The sequence below is a fragment of the Hydra viridissima genome, unplaced genomic scaffold, assembly GCF_058129835.1.
Source record: "Hydra viridissima isolate aposymbiotic clone 2 unplaced genomic scaffold, HvirCarnegie_v1 scaffold_7, whole genome shotgun sequence".
Lineage (NCBI taxonomy): Eukaryota > Metazoa > Cnidaria > Hydrozoa > Anthoathecata > Hydridae > Hydra > Hydra viridissima.
Window position 1 is genome coordinate 17536475 of NW_028324306.1, and position 7330 is coordinate 17543804.

The window sequence follows — 7330 nt, forward strand, 5'->3', positions numbered from 1 at the left end:
AAGAACGTTTAAAGAACAAAGATACCTTTCAATCTTTGGTATGTATCAGTGAACTGCAATCAGTTAAAAGGTTTTTAGAAGCATGCTATATGTGCTAGTAGCATTTTTTAACTTAAAAATATGTAATAAATGATTTTGATTTTAAATATTGTAAAGTATAACTTATTAACAGTTTTCATTTATTTTATGCGTGTTCAACTTCATTACATTTGTTATCTTTATTGTTATTTTAGATTTTTGTTATTACAGTTGTCATTAAGCATGGGAATTTCGGCCTTCGAAATCGACGAAATTAAACGAAACGAAATTCGTGTTTCAATTTCGGATCGAAATTGAGAACGAAATTTCGATTTTTTGGATTGTTTAATTTCGCGAAATAATTTCGTATAATTTCGGCTCATTGAAAGTAACGAAATTGACACGAAATTAAACATAAGTTTTAATTTCGTGATTTCGAAATTCGTGAATTTGTAATGTTTAAAAATTTCGGTTTTTCGAAATTCGCGAAATTGTACTTTACCCACATTTTCGGATTGACGGTATTCGAAATCGAAATCACCGAAATTAGAAAGAACTCAGCATATTGAAGTAAAATTCGACAATTTTGATCTAATTTCGTTGATTTCGATATAATTTTGGAAGGTCGAAATTATTTCGTTAGTTCAGTTAATTTTGTTAATTTCGCGAAATTCCCTTAAAACCCAAAATTTTCCCCTACAAGATACAAAATTATTAAAAGAAGTAATTGTTTCGTTTATTTTGTTTTAATTTCGTTCTAATTTCGTATATTTCGATTTAATTTTGTTATTTTCCCCATTTTCACCTTAATTTATTATAAAATGAAATAAAATGAAATGAAATGAAATAAATTGTAATTTATTATTTCTTTTGCAGTAGAAACATTTAAATCAAATCAAATTTAAATCAAATCATCATCATCAATAAAATCATCATCATCTAAAGCATCAAGGATGCTCCTTTTCCCTTCATCTTTACTTGTGTCAAATGTTTTAGATCTGTTCATTTTTTTTTTATCCATTGTCTTTCTTTTTGATGAAGTGGATTTCTGCAAAATAGATTGAGATTGAGAACATTCAGGTTGAGATTGAGACTCAGCAGATTGAGTTGGAGTGTCTGGGTCATCCACTAATTCTGCTGATGCACTGTAGTCTGGATTGTGTCTCTTTTTTTTCTTCATGACTTCAGACAAAGCCCTTTTTTTAGGAGGGCTCATAGTAACACTTGCATTTGGTGAATTTGGTGGTGCTTGTCTTTTGTAATTTTGATTTCTCTGTTCTTCTTGAGAGGCAGGTATTTCCTCCACACATTTAAGATCCCATTCATTAATGTTTGCATCAACCCTGTGATAATTTTCATTAATAAATAACAGTTTGCTGGTAGTTTCTGGGTCTATGTTGTGTCTTGTGTCTGTAACAATTTTGCCACCAGTTGAAAACATTCTTTCTGAGGTGGCTGAGGTGGCTGGAATGCATAGCCAATGCCTTGCCAATTTTGCAAGCTTTGGTAGAAGGTCTGCTTTATTTTTCCACCACATCAAAGGATCAACCTTATGATCACAATCTCTAGGTCACAATCTTCTAAGTTCTGCATTGAGTTCTTCTTCGGGAATCGATGTAAACGTTTTAGAAACTAGTTCATCTATTATTTCATCTGCGGTAGGCTTTGTTTTCGTGGTAGTTTCTTCGGTTTTCTTTGGTGAACTCGTTGCTCTATATTTTGATTCTAATGTAGAGTCGTTTAGAGTTTCTGTTTTTGTAGGTTCATTGATTTTCATATTTTTCTCAGGATGGTCGGGTTCATCTATCTCTGTATCTATGCTTTCATTCATCTGGGGTTCATTTTTCTTCATCGCGATGCATCTGATGTTTGGGGGATGTGAGTTCTTGCACACTCCGCAGAGGAAAGATTTCCCAGCAAAGTGCAACGCGATACGTACACCCCCAATTTCAATGAAATGTGGTAATTCTTCTAATGTAACACTAAGTCTAACTCGAAATAATCTCCTACCGTCTCTTAGGCTCTTATCGAATTCATATGTAGTGTGTGTTATGTTGTAGAATTCTTCTACGAAAGGGTCGAGTGCTTCGAGTATCTCCTTATCGTAAATCAAGGGGTCACACTTTATTGTTATTAAAAATCCTATATCGGTTCTTTTTCTCTTTGCTATGCTCTTGTTGCATTTACTTATTTTGATATCGGATTTTATAAAAGCATCAGCGTCATTAGTGTTGTGAAATTCGATGATCCATTGACCTCGGTTTTTGTAAGTGAGGCTCGAAACCTTCCCTCTACCAACGATTCGATGTATTTCGTCATTTATTTCTTTCGCTCGACTTTCGAGATATTTACGATTTAGCGATTCTGATGGATCCATATAAATATTAATATCCACGACTCTTTCCATTCGCGAGGCATAATGCTTTTTAGTTGATTCAGCGTATGTAGCCATTAATGAAATATTATCTTAATACACAGTGACTAAATTGTAGTATGTGTTTTTTCCGTAGTGTAGAAAGTAGTGCAGAAATAAATCCAAAAAGTAGCACTGTAGCAGTAGTAGCACAGAGAAACTAGTAGTAGTAGTTTTGGTTAACAAAATGATAATGAGTTTTAAGTTAAAATTGTCAATATTTATATTCAAATCGAATTTAATACAAAACCAGCGAAATTAAATCAAAATTATCGAAATTAATAAGAAACCAGCAAGATTAAAACGAACCTATCGAAATTAAAAAAAAGAGGCGAATTAACACTCATGAGGCGAAATTAATACTCCCACTGGTTGAAATTTAATGAAAAATTTAATCTACCAAAAGTAATAAAATTAATTTCGACGTTTTATTAATTATTGCACGAAATCAACAAAATTATTTCGAAAGTATCAAAATAAAATCAAAATTGACGAGATAAGACGAAATTGGCGAATTAGTTCCAAATTTGACGAAATTTAGGCGAAAATTCGGTATGTTTCAAATTTCGATTTTTGTTTTTTTCTAAAATCACGAAATTGCGAAATTCGATTTACCTGCCAGTCTCGTTCTTTCGAAATTCGCGAAATTTATTTTTCTGATAAATTCGAAATTTCGTCTTTCGAAATTCAATATAAATTTCGATACGAAATTTATTTCGACCTAAAACTTGTGGAAAAATTTCGACTCGAAATTAGTTTCGATCCAATTTTGAATACATTTCGGACCGAAATTTAGATCGAAACATCCGAAATTACGAAATCATCGAATTTCGAACTTCGAAATTCCCATGCTTAGTTGTCATTCATTTTATAATCTTCACATCCAACTTTCTTGCGACAGTTTGATGTGAAGATTATAAAATGATTGACAACTGTAATAACGAAAAAGATAATGGCCAAAAAAGTGTCTTCTTTATTCAATGTATGAGAGGAAGCAGAAGAAATTTTTTTTGGCCCTTATGTCCTGCCAGGTGGTGATAGGTAAGACACAATTTTACAATTATCTTTATAGCAACTTTCTTGTTTACAATTTAATATTTTGGTTAAAAATTCTTCATTTACCATGTTCACACTTGTGTTGAGCAAAAGCAAATAAAGATTTATATGTGAATGTATCTACATACATAACAATATGGTGTTGGTATTAACTGAATCTTTAGTAGAATTAGAATTTAGTAGGTTGGCAATGAGTTGATCGTAATTTTAACTTACAATATAATTTTATTTGCATTTACAATTTCACAATTAACTTAAAACTTATTTACAGCTTCTGTAAAAAGGCAATTTGTAAATGCAGGTGACAAAGTCAACAAAGAAAGAATTGGTAGTTTTCTGGCCGCGGCTAATGACAGAGATGGCGGGAGGAAACATCGGCCAACAGCCGAAAAACGTTTACAACTAGAAAATGAAAGTAACCACCCAGGATCATATAATAATAGCATTTTATGAACCATTTTTAAAAGTCTTATGTTGTATTTTTTTAAATCTGAAGATTATTAGCTAACATCATATATATAATATTTTGTATGGAAATTTTTTTTTTCCTCCTGTTATCGCAGAATTTTTCCCCTATCCCCCATCAAACATTTTTTCATAGAAGCTTTGTAATGAATGTTTTAATTCAAATTCTATAAATGAAATGAATTAAATAGAACTTTTTATTATAAGTGATTGTAAAATTCAAAGTGAGGAATTTTTTTACGTTACCTTGGCTCGAAACTCTTAACTCAAAAAAAACGATTACCAAAATTTTTCTCGTGTCGTAAATCAACATATTTGGCTGAGCAATATTGCGCCAATATCGGCTGAACAATATTGGCCAATATTGAGAAAATGTTGACATCCCAATATTGGCGCGATATTGTAAACTACATTGCGCCAATATTGTAAACAACCACGCTCCAATATTGTTTGCTACGCAGTGTCTCCATTTTTTCTTACTGTAAACATTCTCTTTCTGCGATCTTTATGAGAACAGCTGGCTGATGGACAAAACCAGTTGTTTTCATGAAGTTTGCATAAAACCATTTTTTGTTTCAACAGTTTTTCTTAAATTTGCTTAAGCCACGTTAAAGGTTCGTCTGGGGGTTTATATGTTAACATAGCTATCTTGTGCCATTTGCACTTTAAAATCTAAAGTAATAAAAGCCAAATTTCAGCAAAAATGGACTTATGCCCCAATCGATTATTTTGACAATTGATTAACCGTTTTTTACGTCATAGAATATTTATATATTAACAATTTTAACAATTAATTAACCTTTCTTCAATTGGCTTTATTGAATTGTTTTTGAGTAGAAACGCACTAGGTAAAAGACCCTCAACGAAGTGATTTACCTTCAGCAATACTGGGCTCATTCTACCAAGGGTATTTTAACAAACTGAGAAACGTTGAAAGCAGTTTTCAGATCTTTTGTATAATCCTGTAGCAAGCAGTTCTTTTCGCTTTTTGTCATTAGTTTTAATTATAATTACTTCAAACTTTTGACCTTTTGAAGATTATTTTATTTCATTAACAACACGTTGGTGTAATTCGGATGAATTTTTTTTAATGTTTTCTTTTTAAAATAGCAAATACTCTGTCACAAGTCAAAGAATGAGCGACATTAAATAGAGAATCATGAAAGCTGTAAGCTTATCATGTAATTAATGTGAAATATCTGCAATTGTTTTATCCGTTTGATCTTTATTTGAAAGTTATTTTGTTTTGGTAGGAAACTTTGTTGTTAGGCACGAAATGCACCCTCCTTTCAGCTATAACCATAGGCTTAATAAAATTGTTCAACGTTTAGCTATTGCGGAACTTTTTTTTACTACTATAAAAGTTTTTAAAACTTGTTTTTCTATGTTTTATCATATTTACTTTAAAGATAACACTATATATTATGAATATGTAACTTATGATAATTTATGAGTGCTAGTCATTGCTCTGATTCTCTAATCGAAAAAGATTTTCAGAGGTTTTGGGAATGCTATTAACTAATCAGATGAGTAGAGTAACGGAACATAATCTTTCATTACTGAATAGATTTTGTAGCCTTTTTGGTACAGTTAAAGAAGTTTTCTCTGAAACTGTTTTCTGAAATAATATTTTTGGTATTAACTTTCTCAAATTTAAGTTTTAACATTCAGTTGCAATATTTGTTATTTAAAAACTCTCGTTTCGTTCTGCTTAATTTATTAACTTCTACAAAACTTTTTTTTTTTCTACTTTTACTTGTTTTTCTAACTATGAAACTAAAATTGCTATTTAATTATTTTTCAATTATTAGTAAACAAGTAATACAAAAAGAACAAAATTAGATAACGTACGGTTCATTTCGTGCTCTAGTTTCTCCATTTTCCTCACTATCAATAACCTTTCTTGCGATCTTTATGTGAACAGCTGGTTGATGGATAAAACCAGAGTTTGTTTTCATAAACATTCTGGAACTCGTTATGAGCACATTAAAGATGTTTAAAGCTTAAACCTCAACGTCAAATATAAAAGACTGAATCATGCAGCAGCAAGCCATAAAAAGCGACAACCAAAACAAAAACTCATTTCTAATCAATAAGAACGGTATTGCTTTTGTAGAGCAAAATACTGCCAAACGAGATCTGCGATGAACCAAACTGAAATCGGCGTGATCTTGTTTTAGTTGCTGAAACTTTACTTCGATGCGTTTTAAGTTAATGAACTTTCTCGTATTGAGTTTAAACTCAGTTGCTAAATGTTTTTAAACTAAAGTCACGTTTTTTTATTTAATGTAACAATGGCCGTCGATGAATAAGAGTCTTTATCAAATAATAGGGTTTAACAAAATAGTACGAACGAGTTATATTATATATTTTATTATATTTACAAGCGGGAGTATTTCGACAAAAAAGTTGCAAAAGTAGTTTTTTTTACAGGACCACTTCCTTCTCCGGAGCAACATTTTTCTAATTGAAGTTTGATTTAATTAAATGCAGCTTACAAAGGAAACATTAGTTATCAATTAGTAAAGTTCCTCTAGAATAGGGGGCTGCAATCTTACAGTTGAAAGTACTTAAATGTAGTTGCGCATGGACAGTTATGTCCAATATATACATCGTATTTGTATTTAGGGTTTTCGTTACAGTTTTAAAAAACTTTACTATAAAGAAGCAAAAGTAACATAAAGACTTGTTTTGTTTTATTTACTATCACTATGAAGTTTTTGTAAGTATTAATTTTTCAAAGCGATAGTCAAAAGTAAAGCTTTGACTATCGCTTTAAAGCTATATTACGCTAACTCTTTGCTATTGCTTTGGTATAAAACTCCATTAGGCCATTTAATGTTCTACAGATCTGAGAAGTTAGCAATAATTACAAAACTTCTTGTTTGCTGAAATAATTGTTTCTAAAGTTGTCTTGTAGTTTTATCCCCTTTGTAGATTGTTCATTTTCAGATTCTTTTGTCTTTAAGTATAACAATTTGATAAAAAAAATTAAATAAAATTAAAAAAAAAAAAAAACAACAGTGGACGGAAACATATAAAAAGAACCTTGCCTAAAACTTGGAAGTCTTCTCCATAGTGATTAGCTTCGGAGGAATATTCTTTGTAAGAATCTGATCATAGTCAGCTTAAACACGGTAAACGTAGGGACCATTTCTTCAGAATAATTAAATTAGATATGGTGGCCATTGAAACAAATTCAACACGAAAAAGTCATCAATATATTTTGAAAAAAAACTTGTTAAGTTAGGTCATTTGTTTCTGATATAAAAAACCCAATTATCTTCAATAAATCTCAATTTCGCTTTCACACCTTTCATTAGCGACTGCAAAATGTTTTTATCAAGTTCTTTTAGATTTAATGCGATACGATCAATC

At 30.9% G+C, this 7330-nt stretch overlaps 1 long non-coding RNA gene across 1 annotated transcript in view; it reads right to left on the bottom strand.

The window, feature by feature from the left end:
* Positions 1 to 6655, bottom strand: part of LOC149886416 (uncharacterized) — a 204547-nt gene extending 197892 nt beyond the window's left edge. Inside the window, exon 1 of the long non-coding RNA XR_016454093.1 lies at positions 6523 to 6655. This is a non-coding gene — a long non-coding RNA (uncharacterized LOC149886416). The remainder of the gene's footprint in view (positions 1 to 6522) is intronic.
* Positions 6656 to 7330: the final 675 nt, after the last annotated feature.